Raw genomic sequence first — 26,806 nt, 5'->3', positions numbered from 1 at the left:
AAATTCAGCTATGTAGCTCCTGAATTTCATCAGCTCTGCTATATGTTTTGCTAACTATAAGTATTCAAGTATCTTTCACGGTATCTTTAAAATTTCTAATATATCTAAACATTTTCAAAGAAAAGGGCTATATTAATACGAAGGGGAAAAGTAAAAATAAATAGCAATAAAGTTGTAAAATTTTCCAAGCCCTGGTTGCAAGATCCCACTTAACTTGGTGATAAATATCTTTTAGGCAAATAAATATGCTATGCTTCATAATGGCTCTGGAAGAACTAAGTTCTAAGACTTCTATACTCGCTGGTATAGTCATGACTTTCTAGGTAGAAAAAGTAAACACCTCAGGCCTTCCTAAATAATCTACCAAATAACTTGCCACCACCTGTATTTTATTTTCAACTACTCATAGAATGATCCATGACTTTATTAACTGGCTAGAGATTAAAGTTCCATAAACAAACACTTCCAAAGATGACAGAAAATTCAGCATCCACTATTGTTCAAAACCACCTACAGAGTATGTTTAAGAAAAAGGAGCAATCATTCTTTTATAGAAAAAAATGGACAGGAAAAAAATCAGAAGTAGCTCCCGAAAAATGGCTTTTCACATTAGGGAAATTTTTTCATCTGTTCACCAGAAATACTGCAGAAGAGAAAAGTGACTCATTTATATAAAGTTTCTAAGGCCACTCGTGTTAAGCAACAAATTGTCCCTGACTTCTCTAAAATCATCCTGCCCAGAAACAGTGAAAATCAAAACTTTTGGTGACTAAATCAGGTCTGACCAATCTCAATACGCTGGTGTAGGGAAACACTCCTTAGCATTATATTTGTGACAATTCAGTTCTCATGGCACCATGTCAAGATGTCATAAACACTGATTTATTATTTCTCGGGAGTATCAAAAAGCTGCTGACCTAGGAGAGTTTGACAAAGGCCTTGTTTACAAAGGAAGACTTCTAAAGGGGGAAAAAAAAAAAACCAACTCAACATGAAAACACTGGAGGATGGCACCACTTTTATAATATATGAAAGTCTTCTCTTTCATGGACTTGTTTCAATACATAATAAGCCCTTAAAATGAAATGTCAAAATATTACCGGAATATAAAGGGTACCACAATGATCTCTGAGAAAAGCATGAAATGTGTTTTTATGTTATCTTAAACTTCATCAAAGAAAAAAGTTTTAAATAATTATCTCTTTGCCAAAGCGTTGCTTTCTAGTTATAATGCCAGAAATATTTTAAACAGAATCCAAACATTAACAGTATAACAGAAGCAGAGGCATTTTTGGGTTTTTTTGGTCAATTCCAAGCCTCAGGTGTTGGTCAAAGCACTTTTTAAGAAACTTGACGAGAAATGCTCAAAAACCACTTTAAAAAAATGAACAAAAGAAAAGATCTAAGGCTGCTTTGAACACACTCTGGTGGTGAATATTTTCTGTGAAACCCCACAGAGCAGCTAGTCCCTGAATTGGGATGTAACTGATGTCACTCAGGAGAAAAAAGCTTCATGGAAGGAGGCACCCTCTCACCTCTGCCAATTTTTTAAGGGTTCAGATACCCCAAACTCCTCTGATTTATTTTACAATATTCTTCACCTGACTTTTCTCTTTAATGCCCCCGACAAGGTAGAGGAGTGGCTGTGTACAGGTTTGCTTTTCTACTTCAAGTCACATCCATAAATATCTTTGATACCTAATGGTATCTCCAAATCTCTTCCCACCAACAAACACTCAAGTTGTTAGGAAGCTTTAAAAAAAAAAAAAATTGTCTAGGAGAATAAAAGGACAATTAGATTCCTAAAAGAGAAAAAGGTGTTTTATCTGCATAACAATTCACCAACTTGGATTCAAACCTCTGCCACACCTCTTAACAATTCACCAGGAAGCTAGAGGTAAGCTAGAAGCCTAGCATAGCTATTATAGGCAAACAAGCCTGGGGCAGTGGTCCTGCAAATAAGATAATACTGAAACATTTGAATGTGCAAGTGTTAAGTATATACACACAACTAACACTGGGCATGGCTTTTGTTTCAGTACAGTTCTCAGAGGTTTCTGAGTCTTACTTAACACGCTTAGATAGAAATTTTCTTCCATTCAGTAATGAAAACAACAATCTTTCTGTGCCTACAAGCATTCTCTTCCAACAAGCACAGCACATCCAGGTGTAAATTAAAAAGTCCTTTGAAATGGAAGTTGAAATTTTAACTCTGCTACTGATGATACAGATGTCTTCCTTATGCCCTAACATCACACACAGTTAGGAACACAGTCTGCATAATAACCAGGAGATTAAGGATAGCACCTCTCAATAATATACTGACCCAGGTCGCTTTACTTTTTCAAATGCACCAAGCTCCATTAGGTTGAGAACGGAAAGAAGAAAAGGAAGGGGAGAGGGGGACCTTGCAAAACTCTCCCAAAAGTTATATAAACAAAGGAGGGGAGAAGCCCAGTATGGGCTTTGCACCCGTGTGCTACTAAAATTACATAACACCCGCTGCAGACATTAAGGAAGGAATGGATTCTGCACAACACCCCCATCCCCCTCGACTCCCATGCCTGCCTTCTGCTCTTCAAAAACCCAAACGCCTGGCAGGACCAAGCAGACGACTTCGAATATTTAATTTCTGGAGTAAATCCGGCAAAAGCTGGAGGCACGTTTAAGGCCTGAAGTTTGAATGTGCAACAGCCCCGGGGCAGAGCGACTCCACTCTCCGGACCCGGAGGAGAAAGAACTGACAAGGGACAGCAGCCAGCAAGGCCTTCTTCCCCTCGCGGTGCCTCCCGCTGGAAAGTTTTCCACGCGATCGATCGGAGGGCCGGGAGCCGGCTTCTCCCGCCCTCCTGACTTTGCAAGAAAGCCTGACCCGGAGACCGGAGGGGGCCGGGAGGGAAAGAACTGGAAAGCTCCGCACCCGGCAGGCGGCGGAGGCTCAGGCTCCTTACCTGGGGGACACGGAACAAAAAGAGGCGCGGGGCTAGCCTAGCCTAGCCTGCTGTGGCGGCCCTGCCAGCGGCGGGAGCGGGTCTCCCCGCCCAAGCCCTAGGCCGGCGCTGGAGCCCGCGGCCCGGCCCCCGCAGCCGCTGCCGCTTCCTCCCTCGCGCGCGTCATGTCACGGCGATCAAACATGTCTGTGTGCGCTTCGCTGCTGTGACTTCCTGATTCTCCGCTGCTCGCGCGCGCACACTCACAGCCACACGCACACGCCACCCCCACCACTCCTCCACCACCAAACCTCGCCTTGTCCTCCCGCGGCTCCCGGGCAGGGCACGAGCAGGAGCAGCTGCCCGCGCCGCTGCTCGCGACGCACCGGCCCCAGCGCACAACACACACTCACACTCACGCGCAGACACACTCGCGCCGGCCCCGAGGGCGCCGAGACGCGAGCTGCGGGAGCTCGCCGCCCCCTCCCACCCTCCCTCCTTCCTTAGTCTCCCTGCCAAACTTTTTTTTTTCCTGCCTGATCCACGTCCAACTTCCCTCCACCCGCCACCCCCACCACCCCCCCTACCAGCAGTCCGGCCAGCCCCGGGCTCACCAGGATCGGCTGCAAACTGCAACCAGGATAAAAATAATAATGCAATCCAGGCGGTGGAGGCGGGGGCGAGTGCGCAGACACTGGCGGGAGGCAATTTCCCCGCGTGTGCCGGAAACCGGTCCGAGTGTCGGGACCCAGGAGCGGTTGTCCCCCTGGAGCCCTTACTGCTGCGCCCCGCCCCGCGCGGTGCAACTGCGCCCAGGCTGCGAGGCCTGGTGCAGGGGACCCAGGGCGCCCCACTTGGTGTGCGCCCGCAGACAGAGGGTGACTAGGGGCTGGCGCGCCGGACTGGTTATTTGGGGAAGTGCATCGCGACACCTTTGCAGATGGCATGGCCGTGTTTTGCAACGCAACCGGGAGGAGGGAACACGGCGAGATGGAGGGGGAAGCAGAGGAGGGAGTAAACCAGGTTGGGATGGGAATAAAGCAAACTCGAAAGCAGGGAACAAGAAGGAAGCGGTGCGTGTCATCTCTGGGGGCAGGCTCCCTCCCGGTCTCCCCGCCTTCTGCCCTCACCAGCCTCCCCCCCCCCCCCCCACCCCCTACCCCGCGCCAGCCCTTCCCTTCTACAGCGAACACCACTGCACAGGGTGCGCGCGGGTCCTGTTTGTGACAGTCAGGCAGAGAGGATTATCCGGATCATGGCCTCCCCGGCCCGCAGCCACCGTGGCTCTCCTGGGCCCGGGTGCTCCCCTAGCATCCGGATGATCGCCGGCGACCCACGCCCGAGGTTCCGGCAGCCCAAGCTAGGGGAAGATGCAGACCAAAAGAAAACAAACCCGAGAAGGCGGAGGGCAGGATAACAGCCCAATGAGCACCTCCGACCTCCTTCTTCAGGACCTCCTCCCTCCTTTCCTCCCTCCCAGCAGTGTGGTCGCGGCTGGACACCCCGAACTTCAACACCCGAGCCCGCGCGGCCACCAGGTACCAGGGGCAGGGTCGTCCGCAGTGCCCCGGGTGCAGACCCCCGGCAGCCCCTTTGCCTAAAGGCCTGCCTACCGGTCAGCGTACCCATCCCTGCTCGCAAAGTGGAGGTGACACCTCCGATCCCGCACGCAGCGGCCCCGCGGCGGTGGCTGCCACTGCCTCGGCGAGCCAGCTCCGGCTTCTCCCATCGCGACCAGCTCCTGTCTCCGCAGCCGGAGCCCTTTAAACAAGTCCCAGGGAAGCTGGTGGCAGCCGCGTTCGTTGGCGCCCAGCCGTCAGCCCGGGCTCCTCGCCCTCTCCTCCCGCTCCCCTTCCAACTCTTCCCGGGAGGACTGCTCTAGTAGAACCTTAGCGTTTCCATACTCTTCCCGATCCTCCTGCCACCTCCTCCCCCCAACCCCAGTTTTTAAGGGAATGAGGGGATTGCAACCTTGCCGAGTGTGTGTGTGTGTTGCAACCTTCCGTTGGCAGCGCATCGCTGATTGCCTACCTAAGGTCAAGGCTGTGGTTTGTTGGGATTTTCCTCCCCTTGCATCCTTGAAGTAGTAATTATTACTATTATTATTAGAACAGCAAGCTTCGGTTGAAACTTTCGCGTTTCTTCCACTGCTGCCCGGGAGCTGTCGTTAAGAGCATTCCACCTGAGGCCCGCGGGGTAGGAGGCGGGCTTTTTTTGTTGTTGCTGCGGCGGTTGGCCCGCCTGTTTGTTTTGGTCTCCGTGCATGCACAATAAATAATAATTAGGTTAATAATGAATAATCCCCGGCGAAGGCGGCGCGGTGCCGGAGGGGTTTGTGCAGCGGCTGCAGCCCGGAGGCCGGAGGGAGGGGAAAGAGGAAAAAGGAGTTGTAAGTTATATTTACCTTGCTCGCGAGGAGTGTGCTGGCTGAATCTCTTCCCTCTCTGAGTCACCCAGAGTACAGAAACAGAGGGAGAGAGGACTAGATTATGAATATGACTTCATTGATGACAGCCATCCCCTCCTCTTCCTAAACTCCGGCTCCGCCCCGCGTCCCACCCTCACCGCCTCCGCGGGCGCCGGAAGACGCGCCGCAGTTGGTCCAGAGCGCCGCTCCTCCCTGCCCGCCCGGGCGCGGGTTGGCGGGAAGCGCCTGTCACTCGCCCCGCTCGGCGACTCCCGGAGCTCTGGGAGGGAGGAGGGGGCGGTATGCAAGAATGTGGATCGAGACAGCTCTACAGTATGCGTGGATCTGTGTGTGTCTGCAAGGCGCCGGCTCCCTGGCCGTGTTTGTGCCTGGAGCAGAAAAACTGCGCAGGACGCGGAAAGCCCCAAGCCCTGATGGAGGGAGTTGGACGCCCGTTATCCTTCCCCGGCAGTCTTCCGGGGCCCCTGCCGGCCTCCTCGTGGGAGGCTGGGAAGCGGAGGAGGCTAAGTGAAAGGGAGGGCAGCCGTAGTAATAGCGTGTAGTAGTTTAGGGGTATGGGAAGAAGGTGCTGGAATTTAACTGTGCCTCTGCCTGCCAGAGCGAGCCTGCGGAGGTAAAGGGAGGGGAAGGGGGGAAGGCTCCAAGTGGCACCCAAGCTGTTTGTAGCACAGTGTTGACCATGAAAAAAAAAAAAAAAACAGGCATCGACGTGCTGCCGGAAACTTTTTCTCCCCCACCCCGCCCCCCACCCAAGGCTGTAATTATCAATCTGTTCCTTTTCTCCCCCGTAAAAAGGAAGGAGGGCACAAAGAACATTCCTGCCAAATCTGTCTCTTTTCTAAAGGACTGCAAGCTTCCAAATGCCAATGAGGGAAAAACAGCTGAGAGGCTGAACGCTTTATAAATAAACAAACCCGCCCTAACCCCTGTGTTGACTCTGTGGACCAGACACAGCACTTTGACCTTCCCTCACCTATCATCTTCCCGTGAGATATATACCAAAAAACAAAGGAAAACAACCTCTTGGGGGCGGGCGGGCGATAGGGGGTAGTTAAAGCATGGAATCTGCTTTTGATTTAAGATAGGTAATAAATCTCTTATTCTCTCCCGTCTGACGTCTCTTCACCCCCAGCCCACATTTAAGACCAGTTACGGTTGCAGACAGCAAACTGCTGGCGCTCGGTGGGTTTGAGACCTCTCCTTCCTATTTTCCTTGAAATACAGTACTTTGGCTGGATGAATAGGTCAGCGTTTGCTGAGAGAATTTTATTTTATTTTATGAAGTGTGAAAGAATGTTAGGAGATTTTAAATCAGGGGCCTATTATTTTAGACTTAGATGAATGTAGGTGCTTGACTCAACATTAAAACTGTTCCTATATGGTAGTGTTATTAAAAGTATGACATAGCCCTTATTTTGTAATGTAACAGTTTAAATTACTCATGCAAAGTGCACTGTGACTATTTGGTTCAAGATTTCTCCCCCCTAGAGTAAAATCCTATTTTAACACCATTTTACTGTTGCGAAATTGGCTCTATTTGGGCAACTGGGTCTGAAATACAGTTCTAGGGCGCTTAAAATTGTGCAGTGGATAAGTTGAAGGCATGAAGCTGTGGAACAAACACTGCTGCAGCATGCTGCACGGGGTCATTAAATGGCAAGAATTGTTTATGTTGTTGGCCCATTGCTGGTGGAGGAAGAATCCTCAAGGGCACCGTTTTCAGGTGGCTGGGAGTGTCAAGGATCACCTACCTTGTAGTTTTCTAAGGCTTTGCTACTTGCTTGTTAACCTGAGCTTCATAATTTTCTATCTATCCCAAAGTGAAACTCAAGACAACAAAAGATAACACATATAAAAGAAGTAGAATATATTATGCCCTGAAGAATCTATTGTAAGAACTTGTTTTTCTGCCTGAGGTTATGCCAGTATAACTATTAACTAGGTGAGAAATCTTAAACAAAACTAGCAATGTAGTAAAAGCAGAACTTTCAATTGCCTAATAAATTTCAGCTAATAATATAGCCAGATAACCTAGTTGTCTATAAAAGGGCTTTAACCCAATGGTGATGCTTAATACATTAGGTAATATAAGGTTTTAATTTGGGCTGGAAGGGGGGCGGTGACCCATTTCCCTGGCATGCCAACCTTATATGCCAATTTTTAGAAATTGATGACTTCATCTGAATTCCCTTGTGAGTAAGTGCCCTTTATCCCTTTTAAGAATTCATTTTCACCTGCTATCCCAAATTTGAAAGAGAGAACAATCATTTTAGTGAGATACTAGCGGAAGAGACTGGTCATTCCTTCTGGTGTTTTGTCAGATGGAAAGTAAAGACTAAAACAATACTCCTTTTGTTACATGTGTATATTCTTCAGTTCATGTAAAATTTTGATGCAGTACTTGGCGGGATTGGTATCTGTGCATTACATGCACAATGATGGGGATGGAAAAATAAAATCTGTCACTGGGAGCAGAGATTAAATATAGATATTGCATCTCCCTTTCCCTTCACATTGGTCTAAGAAAGCACCACCTTCACCCTTCAAGTCTTTACTCTGAAGAATTGTCTTGTTTGTAGCTTGCACTGCAGCAAGTAGGAATTTTATAAAATAAGGCCTACACTCAGGAGAAATGAAAAGGCAGCACCTTTCAGTCAGCATGAAAAGAAGATTGTAGAACATATAGCGTGAATTTCATCTCCAAAGGAAGGTAAAATTTAACAACTGATATTAAGGAGGAAAATGATGGGATTGTTTTGTTTTGCAGAAAATCACACAAAAGCAAATAGGGTTGGCGGCTAGAAGGACTCCGGGAGGCTGCACAGGATGCTAGGTTCACACAAAGCTTTTCCTTTTGGACTTTGATGAGTCATAATGTCTTCTCTGAACTTGCTTTTCTCTTTCTAGTTTGACATCAAGGAAGAGATGTCATTTTTTTCATGTCTGTATGGCTACATTCACTTGTTATGTAAGTCGGCCATGGTTGACATCCTGCATAGAGTAGACACTGGGTTTGAAAATTGACATCTACCTACAGCACCCTCTCTCTCTCTCTATATATATATATATATGCACAAAGTCAGGAAGCTTCAAGTTTCATCCAGCAAACTATTCATGCTGGCTGAAATGTGGTCTAGCTTCAAACAGGAGCAAGTAAGACCATTTAGGGAACGAGGACTTCATCTACAGTAATGGAAACTAAACTTTGACAAAGTGAATCAGGCGACATTTAATTTAGTGAAGAGTTCAGAATTAGCAAGTGGATTTATTACAGAAATAAACACTTCTCTCCTTTTTTCTAATCAACAGTCAATAAATTTAGATTCTCCACAGCTAGTCCTCCAAAATACCACCCCACTTCTCTTTGTGATCATACCATCCTCTAGTTCAAAAGCCTCTGTCTATTCCCAATCCATTCTGTGATGAATTTCAGACCTCTTAGCACGTCAGCCACAGCTGTGCAAGGACAGATCTCTACTAGCCTTCTTGATCTCCTGAAAACATGTGAGCTCAGAAAGCCTAGTTGACCTCCTGGCAACTAAGGGGCCAGACTGGATATATTAGTTCACACTCAATGAAATGCAGGTTCCCCAAGCACATCCTCCAAAGCTCAGCTACAGCCCAGATACCTTCCAAGGGCCCTCCTTGCCCTCTCTGCCCTCCCCAGGCAAAGGAAACTGCTTGTCCTCCTCTGCTCCCATAGCAACCGGTCTGTACCATGATAGCACTTATCACTTTGATGCAATTATTTGTTTGGTATCCTCCAGTAGATGGTTAGTGCCTGGAGGGTGTAGAGCAAGTTCCATTCATCTTTGAAACTGCTACAATTAGCCGAATGCCTAGGACATGGTAGGTTGTTTAAACATTTTCTGTTGAATGAAAGGATGAGAGATATATATATTAAAATCATCTGACATAGAGAATTTAGCAGGTCTTAGTTATTGAACAAGATTATTAAGTATTCAGAATATGTTATTTTTCCAAGCTGAAATGGCTGATGTGTTTTAGAGTTTGTTTTGCTTTGGGTGGTGGGAGTAGGTGGGAGGTGAGGAGAAGCTATGGCTTTTGCTATCATATAAACAGCATTGAGAGGAGGTTTTGTTTCATTTTAAAATTAGGCTAGGAATAACATGAGTACATACATGGTAGTTGTGTAATAGAGTAGTAATAATCATAATAGCAGCTCCCTTTTATTTCTCCTTTAAAATATTTGCTGGTGTCTATGCAAAGACCTTTATGTATTTCATTTAATCCATTTAACCCTATGAGATATTATCTCCATTTTACAGATAAAGAAACTGAGAGGCAATAAGTAATTTGCCTAAGATAGGCTTCTCCAAAGTGGAGTGAGCAATCTGGGAAGAACATTAGAAATTTTATTTCTTTTTCTTCTAATGACTAAAAAAATGTAAAGACCAAAAGAGAAAAAGAAAAAAGAGCTTTGTAAAGATTATACTCATTTACCCTGGCTACTTTACATGGTTCCAAGTAAACCAGTCACATACCAGTCAAATAATGTATCTGAAGACTACTTAATAGAAGAGCAGGGCCCACAGGGCAGAGGGTAACAGCAATGCTCCCTCTGGTCCTTTCACTTTTGAGAACTTGACATTGCCTGAAGTTAATAGTTTCCACAGATTATGTTGGTGGCTGGCGCTAGTGGCAAAGCACGCAGCTGCCCTGACAGGATGCATAAGAGATACGGGTTCAATCCCTGGGTTGGGGAGATCCCCTGAAGAAAGGCATGGCAACCCACTCCAGTCTTCTTGCCTGGAGGATCCCCATGTACAGAGGAGCCTGGCGGGCTGTAGTCCACAGGGTCACAAAGAGTCAGACACAACTGAAGCAACTTAGCACTCGCGTACGCACAGATTATGTTATCTGGTTTTAACCAATCAGTTTGAAAAACAAGTGGCTTTAAAAGATTTCTTCAGGTCTTCCCTGGTGGTCCAGTGGCTGGGAGTCCACCTGTCAATGCCTGTATCCCTGGTCCAGGAAGATTCTAGATACCTCGGAACAACTGGGTCCACATGCCACAACTACTGAGCTTGCACTCCAGAGGCCATGAGCTGCAACTGCTGAAGCCAGCATGCCCTAGAACCCTTCCTTTGTAAGGAGAGAAGCCACGGCAGTGAGAAGCCTGCTCACCACCACGAAGAGTAGCCCCCACCCGTGGTAACTAGAGAAAAGCTTGCGCAGCAACAGAGACACAGTACAGCTAAAAATAAATAAATTTTTTAAAGAAAATATTCCTTCAAAGAAATTGAAGAGTGAGATAAATCTGATAATGCAAGGACAAGTGAAAGTTAGGATCAAATCTGCCACTTAAACCTCCGAGGGTTCTTCGCCAAGCCACACTGGGAAGTGAGAAGAACGCAGTCCAGTTAGATCTGGTAAGAAATAGGTTAAAGTGTTCACAGTTATCCAAGACTACTTGAAATTTAAATATAGGTTAGCCATCACTTTTTTTTTTTAAACCATGAATAATGATGAATTCTGACCCAAGCATATATTTTGCCTTGAGGTATTAACAAGCGAGTCAATGGTAGACTCATGATTAGCAAGCTGGGCTTCCCTTATGGTTCAGCTGGTAAAGAACCCACCTGCAAAGTGGGAGGCCTGGGTTTGATCCCTGGGCTAGGAAGATCCCCTGGAGAAGGGAAAGGCTACCTACTCCGGTATTCTTGCCTGGAGAATTCCATAGACTGTAGAGTCAATGGGGTCACAAGGAGGCAGACAGGACTAAGCGACTTTCACTTTCACCTAAAAAAATTGTTTTATTATCTCAATCTCATACTGCTATAGCTTCTATTTTGTGTTTTATAATGCACTTGATATATTAATACTGAATACATGTATTATGAATACATATACATAAATCATGCTCTATCTATTCTTCCCCCCACCCTTTTTTTAACAGCAAGAGGAATGTGATCAGACAACTTGGAGATGACTAAAGAATGAAGTCAGAATTTTTAAGCCAGCTTGGTAAAACTCCAGACTCAGACTGATCTGCACTGTTCATGTAAAAATTGCCCAGTAATTTGTCATCAATACAGGTCTCTAACCCATTATGGGGTAGGGGAAAGGTGGAATCTAAATGATCTTCAGAACATTTGAGAATCCCTTGAAGCTGTGTTCAAAATTCCATGTTCATGTTAACGTGTATTTTCTGTGGAAGGAGTCCATACATTTCATCAGCTCCTCAAAGGGATCTTCCCCAAAGTTGGTAAGGATTACTGATATAGAGGTACCAGCAGCATCAACGATCTAGAATACTTATTGGATAAATTAATCTTTTTTCATAACTTTTATAAAATAGGTGTGCACATTTCATATGTCCAAACATGTCTACCCTTAAAAAAAAAAAACTTACTAGAACTCAAAAAATTTCTCTAGAAATTTCAAAGGCAGGATAATTTCATCCTGAAGGACCTTCTCAATAATACTCCATCTTATAATATTGACTAGACAAGGCAGGATTTTACAAATGTCATCCTCAACATGTGTTTGAGGCTCTGACACATTGTGCAGTTGTGCGTTAAGAATCAGAACATAGATTCAGGATCTGAAATTTTGTCATTGTCACAAATTGTTCAAAGATTTTAACTTTTGCTTGGCAGGCCCCTGCCCTCAGTGCCCTTTGATGGGTACGGTGTTTCTCTGAGTGATACTATGCTTCTGTGCCAAGGTGACCCTGTATCTCATCCCCTAGCCTCGCCACCAAGTACCGTGGCAGGAGAATATGCTGTATCCACCTCATATACTGTTTTATTAGATTTTATTACGGTCTTTTACTCTTAGACCACCTTCAGCTGCTACAAAACTTATCCTTTCAGTTACCATTGACTGCCTTTTTATTTGTGTGCAACCGTTTTGCTGCTTGACTTGAATTACGTCACCCACCAGATTCTTACTTCAAGTTCAGTACACAAAAGCACAATCTGCTGTTGTCTTATTTCAGTCACTTTTCTATACTTGAAGTTCTATATAAATTCAAGAGAAGAGTAGAAAATAAGCCAGGAACATATAAAAACAGAACTCACCACTAAAATTACCTTAGATGACTCTTTAAAGAACTTGAGATAAATAATCTGCTTTGGGGGAGAAAGAAAAAAAGTTGGTCTCTCCACATGTAGGGATAAAATAGATCCCACAACAATATGGTTTTATTTTAGTTTTCAATGGTTTTATCAGCTAGAAAGTGATGAATATATAAAACAAGTATACAAAGTTTGGGGAAGGGGTTGTGAGCATCTGGATTCTACATGGGGCAAGGTTTAATGCTGCGCAGGAAGCTTTTATCTTCCCTTCAGATAAAGTCAACTGAACAGTCAATGACTTCAATGAGTGCTGGGTATAAAGGCAATGCTCACATTTGGTCTGGGATTGTGCATATTCAATTGCTTATCTTATCAGGGACATTGTGATGTCTGCTGGAATTTTACTATTTTGCTTTTAGTGGCCTTTTGATAATAGACTATCCTTAAATACACTTTCCTTATTTATTTCCTTAAATATATAGGGGAGAAAATAAGGGATTTGCTGATAAAAAGAACATCATAATATATAACATTTTTTTTGTTTGTTTAATACTTAGGGTTTGGGGATATGTCCGACTCTTAAAGACACTGACATTTCACACTCTGCCTATATTTTGTCAAACTGCTTGAAAAATATATCCACCTATTGGGGACTTTTGTCTTTAAGTGATACTTCATTTTATGCTGTGATTTATTTACCAACATTAATAACTGTAACCACCATTACCTGATATTCTGCAGGTCTATGGCCCCTATCAATGATGATTATTTTCCTGAGAGCTTAAGAATCCTGAGCTATTATTTCTAATGCTAACATAATAATTACTCATCAACTGAGGAAAGTAGATAGTGAAAACATAATAGTCTAGATAATCATTAGTAATTATTATTTAATATTAACTAATTAATTAAATATTAACATTAATCATTTAATAAATAATGCTATTCTTTCAAATGAAGTCTCAACCACAGAGCAGATGTGCTGCTTGGGACCCTTTCCCAATGGGGTCCCGGATGTGCTGTGATGTGGGACTTCTCAGGGCTGTTTAAGTCTCAATGTTGGTCAAACATCCAATTGGGTGATGTATTCTCTGCTCTTTCTGTTTCTCGTTTCTTTTAATGTTAGTTTATTGAAAGTGGGCTCCCCTGATAGCCTAGTTGGCAAAGAATCCACCTGCAATGCAGGAGACCCCAGTTCAATTCCTGGGTCAGGAAGATTCACTGGAGAAAGGATAGGCTACCCACTCCAGAATTCTTGGGCTTCCCTTGTGGCTCAGCTGGTAAAGAATCTGCCTGCAATGTGGGAGACCTGGGTTCAATCCCTGGGTCAGGAAGATCCTCTGAAGAAGGGAAAGGCTACCCACTCCAGTATTCTGGCCTGAAGAATTCCATGGACTGTATAGTCCATGGGGGTCACAAAGAGTCAGATACAACTAAGCAACTTTCACTTTTATTCTTTCAAACAGCCTTCAAATGCTAATATCACTAGTCACATGAACTGTCACAAATTATATACCAATGTTTGGTGTCGACATGCTAACACTGAAACTTCTTACAGTAGTCCCTGGTTTAAAAAATACACACCAATCTCCGAACCTCTGGTTCCATGCACAAAGTCAGCACAATATACTAGAACCAATGACTGAATGGCCTGCTCACGGACACCTACAGAGATTAGACTCTTGGTCTCCTCACTCCCAGTCAGGATGCCTCCTACTATACAAGATTGTTTCTCTTTTTAAAAGACAAAAAAAAGTCTCCAAGTTCATGTTCTTCAGGTCAGTAATAGCCATCAAGACCCAACAGAAGAAATAAACCCAGCACTATCCATGGCATGCTTTCAAATTTATTTTCCTAGACTGTGGCTTTCCAACTGTTTTAACAACTACTCTCAGTATGAAATGTATTATATATCATGACCCAACATACACATGCTTAGGTACACAAGTGAATTGTATCAGTCAGGGCCCAGCTAGGAAAGCAGAGGAATTTAATTCAGGGAAGTTGGTATGCAGGTAATGGAAGAGCTGATAAGTCAAATGAGGGACTGAGAGTAGCAATGGTAAGAAGTCATTCTTACCCTAAACTGGGGGAACCAAGGGATGAGGCAGAATAAACAGAGCTCAGAAACCAGGGGATCTTGTAAAATCTGAAACCATGGTTCTCAGCTAGAGTCACGGTGGAAATGCAGCTGTTGCTACACAAACAGCCAGAAGCATCTATGGCTCACAAAATAGAGTGTCAAGTATTGACTGCTCCCCAAAACTTCAATCCCATATCCGCAGCTGCCCCAAAACCATAGGAGTTGTTTTCCTTTTTCTTACTAGAAATGTAAAGTATAAGTCATCATTTTATCTAAAATTAATACCCACCTCAGCACCTCTTTTTCTTTCAAGTTTTTAAAGTTTAGTGCATTTTTTCTGTAATGATAAACTATGTCCACATTAAAAAAATTTGATTAAAGAAAGAGAAAACAGCCTTAATTCCACTGGCTAGATCCAGTTTCTTAGAATTTAGTTGTCATTCTTCCTAGCCTTTCTTATTGAAGGAAAGCTATGACAAACCTAGACAGCATATTGAAAAGCAGAGACATCACTTTGCTGGCAAAGGTCCATATAGTCAAAGCTATGATTGTAGTCATGTAGGGATATGAGAATTGGATCATAAAGAAGGCTGAGCACCGAAGAATTGATGTTTTCAAATTGTGGTGCTGGAGAAGACTCTTGAGAGTCCCTTGAATTGCAAGGCGATCAAAACAGTCAATCCTAAAGGATATCAACCCTGAATATTCATTAGAAGGACTGACGCTGAAGCTCCAATACTTTGGCCACCTGATGTGAAGAGCTGACTCATTGGAAAAGACCCTGACGCTGGGAAAGATTGAGGGCAAAAGGAGAAGGAGGTTGGCAGAGGATGAGATGGTTAGATGGCATCATTGATTCGATGGACATGAATTTGAGTAAACTCCTGGAGATAGCGGAGGACAGAGGAGTCTGGCGTGCTGTAGCCCATGGGGTGACAAAGAATTGGACATGACTTAGTGACTTAACAACAACAACAAATCATCATCTGTAATTCTAATTGTATCTTGCTTACAATTCTAATTATTCCATAAAAATCTTCCTTGTTGGAAAACCTTTCATAACAGATTTTTGTTTTACTATTATCTGTTTCTAGTAATTCTCTCCACCAGTCCATCCTTCACCCCTGGCTAACTTTAATCTTATTCATGGCACCACTTTACCCATCTCAAGAAGTTGGTTCAAAAAGTGAAGGCTGGGCTCCTCCGTCAACCTCAAAGGACCTTCCTTAAACAGAAATCCATCCTTTCCAGCCTCATCTTCTATTACAGAACTTTCCCTTAGGCCAAAAGGTACCACTTATTCTTCCACACACACACTGTAATTTTCCCAGTGCCTTCCTTCAAACCACTCTCCCTGCTTATAATACCCATGTTCCCTTTAATGCCTCCCTTAGAGCAGGTGCTATCGCATTCCCTACCCGCCCCTCTCCCCCTCCCTCCCACCTGCCCTCCCCCCACCCTCTAGCCAAAAGGCTTCTCCACGTGACCCACCTATTGTGGCTACTCTTTTCTTTCTTTTTAATAATTTCTACCTGTGACTTGAGCCACTTATGGGACAAGCTCAAGGACCATATCTTCTACCTCTCTGTATCCCCAGAGCTCAGCACAAAGGGTATGCTCAATAAATATTTATTAATGCTGCTGATGATACCCACTGTCAGCACAGCTATTCTGCTTTCTATGGTAACGAGGAAAGCAGAGCAGAAGCAGTAGTGGGAAAATTCACTGCGCTCTTCCTCAAGGGCTGCCAAAAGTCCTAAGAGGTCAGCAAACAATCCACTCCAACTGCAAAGACATAAACTTTGGAAGGAAGAGAGAAGGGAAGGAAGGAGGAAGGAAGGAAAGAAGGAAGGGGCTAATCGACGGACATTTTGCATTTTCACATAATCTATTTCCTTTAGGATACAGCCAAGATAAATGTGAAACATTCTTCAATTGTAACATCTCTATTAGAAGATGTCTTGAGACTCAGATGGTTAAACAGAGGATCATAGAAGATCCCTAATTCTAGTCCTGGGTTTTGTAAATCTAGCTGGTACATTTTAGTCCCATCATAAGCACTTTGGTATGATGGTTAAAAGCCTGGGCTCCCAAGTGGTGCTACCTGGCATGCATTTTTAACTCTACCAACTACTAGTTGCATCAGCAGAAAACTTACCTAACTTTTTTGGACCCAGTTTTCCTAGCTGTGAAAGAGAGATAATGGCCATGGCATTGTAGAAAATGTTTAAATACTCACCCTCCCCTCTAAAGCTCTGCTTTGAAATATATGTCAATTTCTAAGGTATAAATAATTCGGCTGATTTCGAGCTGTTAACAGGCTTACAAGAGTCCTGAAAATTGAACAACGGACTCTTACAGGGTACCTTCCTTACAGGGTTGTTGTGAAGATTATGAGTTAATATATAAAAGCACTTAGAACTGGCCCTGGGACATCATATGCTTAGTTTGGTGAATATTAGCTATTTTCATGATACTATTTCAGTTTTCCTTCTTCCACGGAAATGGAGTATAGAAATAGCAAGTACTATTGGGAAAAAGCAGTGGCCGTGATTTTAGTTCATTTCATCCTCTTTATAATCACATGTTTCATGTTCACTACTGCCAAGCAGCCCCATTGACTTATTTGAATTTCTTTCCTTTTCTTTAATTCATCTTTTTTTGGAGCATTCTAAGAATCAGAGGACTGGCTAAAAGCCACATACCAGGAAAGAAAAATGTTATAAAAAGTAAGGATAATCCCAACTGAATAATTTCCCCTGAATAATCATTTTAAGAAAGGCTTAAGTACTTACTCAAACAGCTAGATATGAAAGTTTATTCATATACAACTAGTTATTGCCCATTTGAGGAGGGGTATGAATTGTAGCTTCTTTTCAAAATAATTTTATTCCCCGGGGTTCTTCTTGACACAAAATAAGAATTTTTTATTAAAAAGTATCCCCGAAAACATGACTGAATAGTGACTTTCTGCTTTTTTATTTCTATCAGAAGACTTCTGCTTATAAAATATCTGCATACAAATATTATAATTTTCAAGGTGTTTCATCACAACTACCACTCAGGCAATAAATATGTGCAACCTATAGAAAAAAGGGTGTTTTTTGATCTTTGAACCAAAAATTAACCAGCCAGCAGCTCAGTTCCTTAGCTGGAACCCCTAGGCCCCAGCACCTTTCTCTAGAATGTCTTCCTTTCTTGCTCAGCTGTTTTGTCACCCTTCTCTTTTTACAAATTCTGAATTCTCATTTCCTTCTCCCACTCAGGAAATGGTTTCTAATTTTACTTTTGCAAATTTGATTCCCGTCTCAGTCATTTTCTCTGTTGTCTCTTTCCTCCTGTTGCCATTATTTTGTTCCTTCTCTCCTAAATGCCACACTGAGCATCATCTCCAACTGTCCGGGGGTCTTCAGATTATGAAGACCCTCGTTTTGCTGTTGGAGGAACACAGGAGACAGTGAAACATGGAAGTCTCTCCCAACCTTTTGCCTACAGGTTCGCTTCTCCCCTTCCCCACTGCCACCGCACCGCACCCCTGACCCCTGGGCCCAGGGAACCACCCTTCTGCTTTTGGTCCTTTTGAATTGGACTACACACACAGTATTTGTCTTTTTGTGAAGAGCATATTTCACTTAGCATGGTGTCCTCAAGGTTCATCCGTGTTGAAGTATTTAACAGGATTACCTTCTCTTTCAAAGCTGGAGAATAGTCCATCATATGTGCACACCACAAGCTGTTTATTTGTTCATCCACTGATGGATACTCAGCTTGCTTCTGCTCTTAGGCTTCCAAACAATTCTATGAACATGAGTCTGATCATATCTGTTTTAGTTCCTGCTTTCAATTCTTGTGGATATATACCTAGCGGTGAAATTGCTGGATCATGTGGTGATTCTATTGACAAATTTTTTTTAGGAACCACAACACTGTTTTCCATAAGAGTCTGTGTTTTCTTTGGACAGCATTTTACATTCCCACCAGCAGTACACAAGTTTTCCAACTTTTCCACAGCTTTACCAGCACTTGTTAGTTTCTGGGGTTTTAATGTTTTGATAACAGCCATCCTATCATCATTAAAAGGTAAGAATAACTTCTGTCATAAACCACCTTGATCCCACGTTCATAATTTTCAAAATCCCTTGTATTCTGGTTGTTGCTATTAAGCTCATTTTTGCTCTAAAACATAGGACTTTGTTTCCAGGATGAGACTGCACAATCTACTTAAATTCCACAACATCCTTGTTAATAGATCTCTCTCTCCCCTCGTTTTTCACAGGGAAAGCTATCTTGCAGGACCTCTAAGCTTGGTAAATCTCTCTCTCCAGCTTGAAGTCAGTAGCCCAATTCTCCCTGAACTACAATTAACCTACTTATGGCTGACATTCACATTTCCTTCTTGTCAGCTTTATGAAGATGTAACTTACACTCAAGTGTAAAACTGAGTGAGTTTTGACAAACCTCTACAGTATTGAACCCACCGTGACAATCATGATAGAGAACATTTTTAAGGGCTTTTGTTTGCCCTCTCTGCCTTAATTAAACAAATAGAAAAACACAACGTGTAAGAACTACTGTCAGCTCTGTTAGTAATGAACAATACCACTCCCACGTCCGTCCATTGGTATCCTTGCTTACAATCTTTGTCTTCTTGACTTTCTTACTATTGCTAAAAGATTCTTTAGAATACAAAAGAGAGATAGAAAAGCTTTACAGAGAGGAGGGAAGGAGAGGACAAGAGAGAAACGGTGTGTTTACTCTAAGCTGATTTATTTAAATAAGCTTGTGTGGGTGTGTTAGTCATTCAATTGTGTCCCATGGACTGCAGCCTGCCAGTCTCCTCTGTCCATGGAATTCTCTAGGCAAGAATCCTGGAGTGGGTAGCCATTCCCTTCTCCTGGGGATCTTCTTCCTGACCCAGGGATCAAACCTGTGTCTCCTGCGTTGCAGGCAGATTCTTTACTGTCTGAACCACCATGGAAGCCCTTAATACTCGACTATTGGCACATAATTGCTGGGTTTTCCTTTACCTATAGTACATCGTTATATCTTGTAAGTTTCCTTCCCTCTTCCTTTTGCTTCTTTTCAGAAATGCTCCTTTCTGAAATGTCATTACTTTTTCCTTATCAATAATCTATGTTGGAATTCCATTTCTTAATGAAGTAACAATTATATAGGTCACATCAAATTCACTTTTTCCCCCCTTGGAGTTTGATTTTGTATTCAACAAACATACTATTGAGTACTTACTCTGGGCAGGGTATTCATTTGTTCTAGAAACTTCCTTTCACATCCAACAAATTCTTTATTGAGCATTTACTATGTATAGGGCAAGTCTTCAGCTTATATTTCTTCGGATTCAACTAAAATTAAGTTTTTCCTTTTCCTCTTATCTAGAATGGCTTTCCCTGTGTTCAGCTCACAACTGTATGTAGCACTTGTTAACATTTCCCCCTACACAAACAATGGCGTGTTCTTTAATCCAGGTACTGCTTGGCATTCATCATATTTTCCCCATAGCTTTTCTAAAAGCATCTTAACAGCCTTCATGCACTTGCAATTTCACTTTATGTATTTTAATTAGAGGTCATTTAAGTTTCTTTTGAATATGTATTTAAAGACTTTTATTCTAAATACGCTAGTCTACTTACAACTGAATTCCATCTTGGCACTTCCAAAGCTTAAATTTTAGGACCCAATCCTAACACTAAAATAATGCCTTTAAGTAAAGTCCATTCTGATATTTGGGCTGGTAATATCTAGTTTTCCCTGAAATCCCAAGGGTTCTTTGCATCTAGTAGGTGGTCAATAATATTTGGAATTATAGAATTTCAGAATGCAAAAGAACTGTATAGAAAAATAATATAGGGCTAAATTTCTTGTGACTTCGAACTTGGCAGTGGTTTTTAGAAATGATATGAAAAGCACAAGAAACAAAACCAAGAAAGAGACAAACTGAAACTTGTCAAAACTTAAAACTTTGTACTTCAAAGGCACTTCAAGAAAGTAAAAAGATGGTTGAAGAACAAGAGAAAATACCTGCAAATCATATATCTGATAAGGGTCTAGTATCCTGAATAAATAAAGAATTCTTACAAGTCAACAAGAAAGAGAAAAACAACCCAATCAAAAAGTAGGCAAAGGAACTGAATACATGTTTCTCCAAAGAAGATATGTAACTGACCAGGAAGAACATGAAAAGATGTTCATATCATTAGCCATTAGGGAAATGAAAATCAAAGTCACAGTAAGATACCACTTCACACCGACCAGGTTGGCTATGATAATAGTTTAAGAAATTGTAAATAACAGAAAATAATAAAAATGCAACAATCAAAACAGAAATGAGGGTGTGGAAAAATAATTGGAACCCTCATACATTGCTACTGGGAATGTAAAATGGTGCAACCTCTGTGGAAAACACTTTGGTCGCTCTTCAATCAGCTGAAGATACAGTTATCATATCGCATCATAGATACTTCATCCAGCAATTACATCCCTAAGCAAATAGCCAAAAGAACTGAAAGCAGGTATTCAAGCAGAAGCTTGTACATGGAAGTTTGTAGTAACACTATTCAGAATAGTCGAAAGGTAGAAGCAATTCAAATGTCTATCAACAGATGAATGGATAAGGAAAATGCAATATATCCACACAATGGGATATTATTTAACCATAATGATGAAGTGCAGATACATGTTATCACATGGATAAACCTTGAAAACATATGCTAAGTCAAAGAGGCCAAACACAAGAGGCCATATACTGTGTCATTCCATTTATTTGAACTTTCCAAGATAGGAGACTCTAGAGAAAGCAGATTCTTGGTTTCCAGGGCTGGGGGACAGGGGAGAGTAGGAAGTGACTACTAAATGAGTATAAGGTTTCCTTTGGAGGTGATAAAAATGTTCTGAAACAAGCGAGTGATGATGCCTGCACAGCGCTATGAATGTAATAAATATCCCAGCATAATACATTTAAAAATGGTTAAAATGGTGCATTCTATGTTGTGTGAAAGAAAAGTGAAAGTGTTAGTTGATCAGTCACATCCAACTCTTTGCAATGCCATGGACTGTAGCCCACCAGGCTCCTCTGTTCATGGAATTCTCCAGGCAAGAATACTGGAGTGGGTTGCCATCTCCTTCTCCAGGGGATCTTCCCGACCCAGGGATTGGACCCAGGTCTCCTGCACTGCAGGCAGATTCTTTATGATCTAAGCCACCAGGGAAGCCCATGTTATATGAATATTACCTCAATTAAGAAGAACTTACTGATGAATATATTGTTCACTATCCATGTGTCAGTGTAGTAGATGTAGGGTTAATTAAGCTATTGCTTCTCTTTCTAGACTCTGAGGTCCTCCAGGGACTGACAAGTAAAATAATACAGAACGAAGATGTGGGGTCTAAACACATACAAAGGCTACTAGGGGACAGAGAGATGATAGCGATACAAGGACTTTCCAAATGAAGCCAGAGTCTTGGACCAACTGGTTACAAGTCTGTGAGTGCCTCTTTGTGCTGCTACTGTACTGGACTGGGTGTCCAATAATAAGCAACAGCAGAGACCATCCATCCTTCCGGAACTTGCACTTGGGGCACAGGCAGATATTTCTTACAACCCCCTGCAGACTGAGGTAAGTGCTATGTAGAGAAGGAACAGTCTATGAAAGTTCAGAATAAAGAGATTTGACCTAGACCAGAATGAGGGAAGACCTTCTTCTGAGAGTAATCCTTAAGCTGAGATCTGTGGAACAAATAGGAGGCAAGAGAGACTAGCATGGAGAGCTGGGTTAGGACTCAGTGCTTTACTGCTATGGCCCATGTTCAATCCCTGATTGGGGAATTAAGATCCCATAAGCCATGCAGTGCAGCCAAAAAAAGAGAGACAGAGAGAGGCTAGCATCAGCAAAACCTATAGCAGAAGGAAACAGGACTTTCAAGGGCATGAAAGAAGGGCACTGTAGTTGGAGCAAGCTGCTAAGTGGGTCATGAAAGACAAGTGGGTCTTGGGAAAGACAAGTGGGGCCTGATAGAGCCCCCTAGATGGGCTCGGTAAAGGACAGAAATGGTCTGTACCTAACAGAAGCAGAAGATATTAAGAGGTGGCAAGAATACACAGAAGAACTGTACAAAAAAGATCTTCACAACCCAGATAATCATGATGGTGTGATCACTAATCCGGTAGAGCCAGACATCCTGGAATGTGAAGTCAAGTGGGCCTTGGAAAGCATCACTATGAACAAAGTTAGTGGAGGTGATGGAATTCCAGTTGAGCTATTTCAAATCCTGAAAGATGATGCTGTGACAGTGCTGCACTCAATATACCAGCACATTTGGAAAACTCAGCAGTGGCCACAGGACTGGAAAAGGTCAGTTTTCATTCCAATTCCAAAGAAAGGCAATGCCAAAGAATGCTCAAACTACTGCACAATTGTACTCATCTCACATGCTAGTAAAGTAATGCTCTAAATTCTCCAAGCCAGTCTTCAGCAATACATGAACCGTGAACTTCCTGATGTTCAAGCTGGTTTTAGAAAAGGCAGAGGAACCAGAGATCAAATTGCCAACATCCGCTGGATCATGGAAAAGCAAGAGAGTTCCAGAAAAACATCTATTTCTGCGTTATTGACTATGCCAAAGGCTTTGACTGTGTGGATCACAATAAACTGTGGAAAATTCTGAAAGAGATGCGAATACCAGACCACCTGACCTGCTTCTTGAGAAATCTGTATGCAGGTCAGGAAGCAACAGTTAGAACTGGACATGGAACAACAGACTGTTTCCAAATAGGAAAAAAGTAGTACGTCAAGGTTGTATATTGTCACCCTGCTTATTTAACTTCTATGCAGAGTACATCATGAGAAATGCTGGACTGGAAGAAGCACAAGCTGGAATCAAGATTGCCAGGAGAAATATCAATAACCTCAGATATGCAGATGACACCACTTTTATGGCAGAAAGTGAAGAGGAACTAAAAAGCCTCTTGATGAAGGTAAAAGAGGAGAGTGAAAAAGTTGGCTTAAAGCTCAATATTCAGAAAACAAAGATCATAGCATCCGGTCCCATCACTTCACGGGAAATAGATGGGGAAACAGTGGAAACAGTGTCAGACTTTATTTTGGGGGGTTCCAAAATCACTGCAGATGGTGACTGCAGCCATGAAATTAAAAGATGTTTACTCCTTGGAAGGAAAGTTATGACCAACCTAGATAGTATATTCAAAAGCAGAGACATTACTTTGCCGACTAAGCTCCGTCTAGTCAAGGCTATGGTTTTTCCTGTGGTCATGTGTGGATGTGAGAGTTGGACTGTGAAGAAGGCTGAGCACCGAAGAATTGATGCTTTTGAACTGTGGTGTTGGAGATGACTCTTGAGAGTCCCTTGGACTGCAAGGAGATCCAACCAGTCCATTCTGAAGGAGATCAGCCCTGGGATTTCTTTGGAAGGAATGATGCTAAACCTGAAACTTCAGTACTTTGGCCACCTCATGTGAAGAGTTGACTCATTGGAAAAGACTGATGCTGGGAGGGATTAGGGGCAGGAGGAGAAGGGGACAACAGAGGATGAGATGGCTGGATGGCATCACTGACTCGATGGATGTGAGTCTGAGTGAACTCCGGGAGTTGGTGATGGACAGGGAGGCCTGGCGTGCTGCAATTGATGGGGTCGCAAAGAGTTGGACACGACTGAGCAACTGAACTGAACTGAACTGATACAGGTTTAACTCAACATTCAAAAAACAAAGATCATGGCATCTGGTCACATCAGTTCATGGCAAAGAGGTGGGGAAACAATGGAAACAGTGAGAGACTTTATTTTCTTGGGCTCCAAAATCACTGCAGATGGTGACTGCAGCCATGAAATTAAAAGATGCTTGCTCCTTGGAAGAAAAGTTATGACCAACCTCGATAGCATATTAAAAAGCAGAGACATTACTTTGCCAGCAAAGGTCTGTCGTGTCAAAACTATGGTTTTTCCAGTAGTCATGTATGGATGTGAGAGTTGGACCATAAAGAAGGCTGAGTGCCGAAGGATATTTTTGAACTGTGGTGTTGGAGAAGACTCTTGAGAGTCTCTTGGACTGCAAGGAGATCAAAGCAGTCAATCCTAAAGGAAATCAGCCCTGAATATTCATTGGGAGGACTAATGCTGAAGCTCCAATACCTGATGAGAAGAGCTGACTCATTGGAAAAGACCCTGATGCTGGGAAAGATTGAATGCAAGAGAAGGGGATGAGATGGTTGGATGGCATCACCGACTCAATGGGCATGAGTTTGAGCAAGCTCCAGGAGATGGTGAAGGACAGGGAGGCCTGGTGTGCTGCAGTCCATGGGGTCACAAAGAGTCAGACAAGACTAAGAAACTGAACAACAAACAGTCTCTGATAAGGATTCTGCTCTTTATCTTAAGGGTGACAGGAATGGGGCAGATAGGGGATGAGGGATGGCCACCTCCATCCTGGAGGTCAAGAATGGACTGGAGGCAGGCAAGAATAGACATGGAGTAGAGACTACTTAGGAAGCTACTATAATTGTCCAAGGGGCCTCCCCGGTGGCTCAGTGATAAAGAACCTGTCTGTAAGGCAGGAGACACTGGTTCAATCCATGGGTTGGGAAGATCCTTTGGAGAAGGAAATGGCAACCCACTCCAGTATTCTTGCCTGGAGAATCCCATGGACAGAGCCTGGAGGGCTACAGTCCATGGGGTCACAAAGAGTCAGTCACAACTTAGCAACTAAAGGACAATACTTGTCCAGGGAGCAGATGATTGTGCTTGCGAGGTGGAGACAGAGATGGAGAAAAGCGGAGCTAGATCTGCAGAACAGGGGTGGAGTTAGGAAGGGGAAGGCCCAGGCCCAGTGACACCATGTGCAAAGGGAGGAGGCGCTGAAGTGTGAAGCAGAAGCTGCATGCAGCATCCCGGAGGAGTCACTCTGGTGGAATCCACCGGAAGGTGTAGGTGCCGGAGCCATGGGAAGCTGCTGGAGTCTGTAGGAATCAGATCTCACGGCACCCCTGAGGAGTCTTAGCATGGGGGACATAGGAAACTGTGAGGCATTTAAGAGGGGGAATGGGGCTACCAGACTCATGTTTTACAAAGAGCATTGCAGGGAAGCTAGAGAATGGATCTAGGGAGAATAAAAGGAAGATACTTTTGAGTATAAACAAGGCAATGAATTAGGAGACTGTCACAGTTCAACATCAGAGTTAATGAGAGCTAATCTCTGGACAGACTATGAGGTCACAAAGAGTCAACACACACACACACACACACACAATCTTAAGACATGGTGTCATGAGACTGGGGGATGACAGGGGTATGAGTCTATTTCTGAGACTGGCTCAATTGATAATTACAATAGTCACGACCTGTGGCCCATACTCAACCCCAATATCTCCTCCCATATGGTCTCATGGATCCTTGCCAGTGTAAGAGTTGTAGCATGAAACAAATGAAAAGACGTCATTGGAACCAAGTCTCTGGCAACATTTTGCTTTCAAAACCTCCCCTCATTTTGCTGTGACATTGTCACCCAACTAAACCACAGGTTCTTTAAGAAGAAGGATCATGTCTTATTTGCTGTCTCATGTCCTTATTGCTATACTTGCTGCAAAGAGGAGACTGAATAAATACTTGAATACATAGATTTAAAAGGTGTATTTCTCAGCACGCCAGCCACACAAGTAACATTAAGAGGAAAAATATACACACATTAAGGAATTATGGAACCTGATAGCCTCACCGGTGACTGTGTGATGTCTTTGCTACCTTTTAAGACAAAATGTTGTCCTTATTCTGCTCATGCTGCATAAGAATCTGTCATCTTTGTCACCGAGGTGTACTGGTCTTGATCAATGCTCCATTGTCAAAGGTGTTGTATGTGCATGGTGAAGTAGACTACTTACCATGTGATTTATATAAGTCTGCAGAACAACCCATCTCAGGCTCAACACACCTAAAAAGAGACCATCACACCATCATCCAAGTGACAGGGTGCAAACATTTCCTTGAATTTGTTGTTCAAAGTGTGTCAACTCCATCATGAGAGTTTTGCAAAAAAGGAAAGGATTTCCATTTTTTTCCCCAGTGGTCTTGGCTTATCTGAAATGAATTCAATTCACCAGATCTCTTATCTTCAAGGACATAAGCAGATCCCATTGGAAGATCTGGTTCTGAGACCTTTTGCTCAGAAAACTTTAGTCTCAGAAAACTTTAGTTAAGATGTAAGTCCCAAAAGGCAGAGCTTTGAACATATTGGAGTTAGGGAGAAAGCAATTAGACTAGTAATTCAGAGCTTAGGCCTTAAACCAGTGTTTAAAGCTTA

At 43.1% G+C, this 26,806-nt stretch overlaps 1 protein-coding gene and 1 long non-coding RNA gene across 11 annotated transcripts in view; both read right to left on the bottom strand.

Annotated features, from left to right (window-relative positions):
* SMARCA2 (SWI/SNF related, matrix associated, actin dependent regulator of chromatin, subfamily a, member 2) overlaps nucleotides 1-5,458 on the bottom strand; it is a 176,650-nt gene extending 171,192 nt beyond the window's left edge. For 4 of the 10 annotated variants that reach the window (XM_060410937.1, XM_027964526.3, XM_060410946.1 and 1 more), the window contains exon 1: nucleotides 5,335-5,458. The gene's annotated coding sequence lies outside the window, so the exon portion shown is untranslated. Of the gene's footprint in view, nucleotides 1-2,951; nucleotides 3,334-3,517; nucleotides 3,616-4,961 lie in introns of those variants that run through there. The other 6 variants (XM_060410944.1, XM_060410943.1, XM_060410940.1 and 3 more) reach the window with 6 other exon arrangements.
* A 32-nt stretch (nucleotides 5,459-5,490) lies between these two features.
* LOC105607956 (uncharacterized) overlaps nucleotides 5,491-26,806 on the bottom strand; it is an 85,960-nt gene continuing 64,644 nt past the window's right edge. Inside the window, exon 10 of the long non-coding RNA XR_001434026.4 lies at nucleotides 5,491-26,437. This is a non-coding gene — a long non-coding RNA (uncharacterized LOC105607956). The remainder of the gene's footprint in view (nucleotides 26,438-26,806) is intronic.

The sequence above is a fragment of the Ovis aries genome, chromosome 2 (assembly GCF_016772045.2).
Source record: "Ovis aries strain OAR_USU_Benz2616 breed Rambouillet chromosome 2, ARS-UI_Ramb_v3.0, whole genome shotgun sequence".
Lineage (NCBI taxonomy): Eukaryota > Metazoa > Chordata > Mammalia > Artiodactyla > Bovidae > Ovis > Ovis aries.
This window is presented reverse-complemented; position numbering and strand designations above follow the sequence as displayed.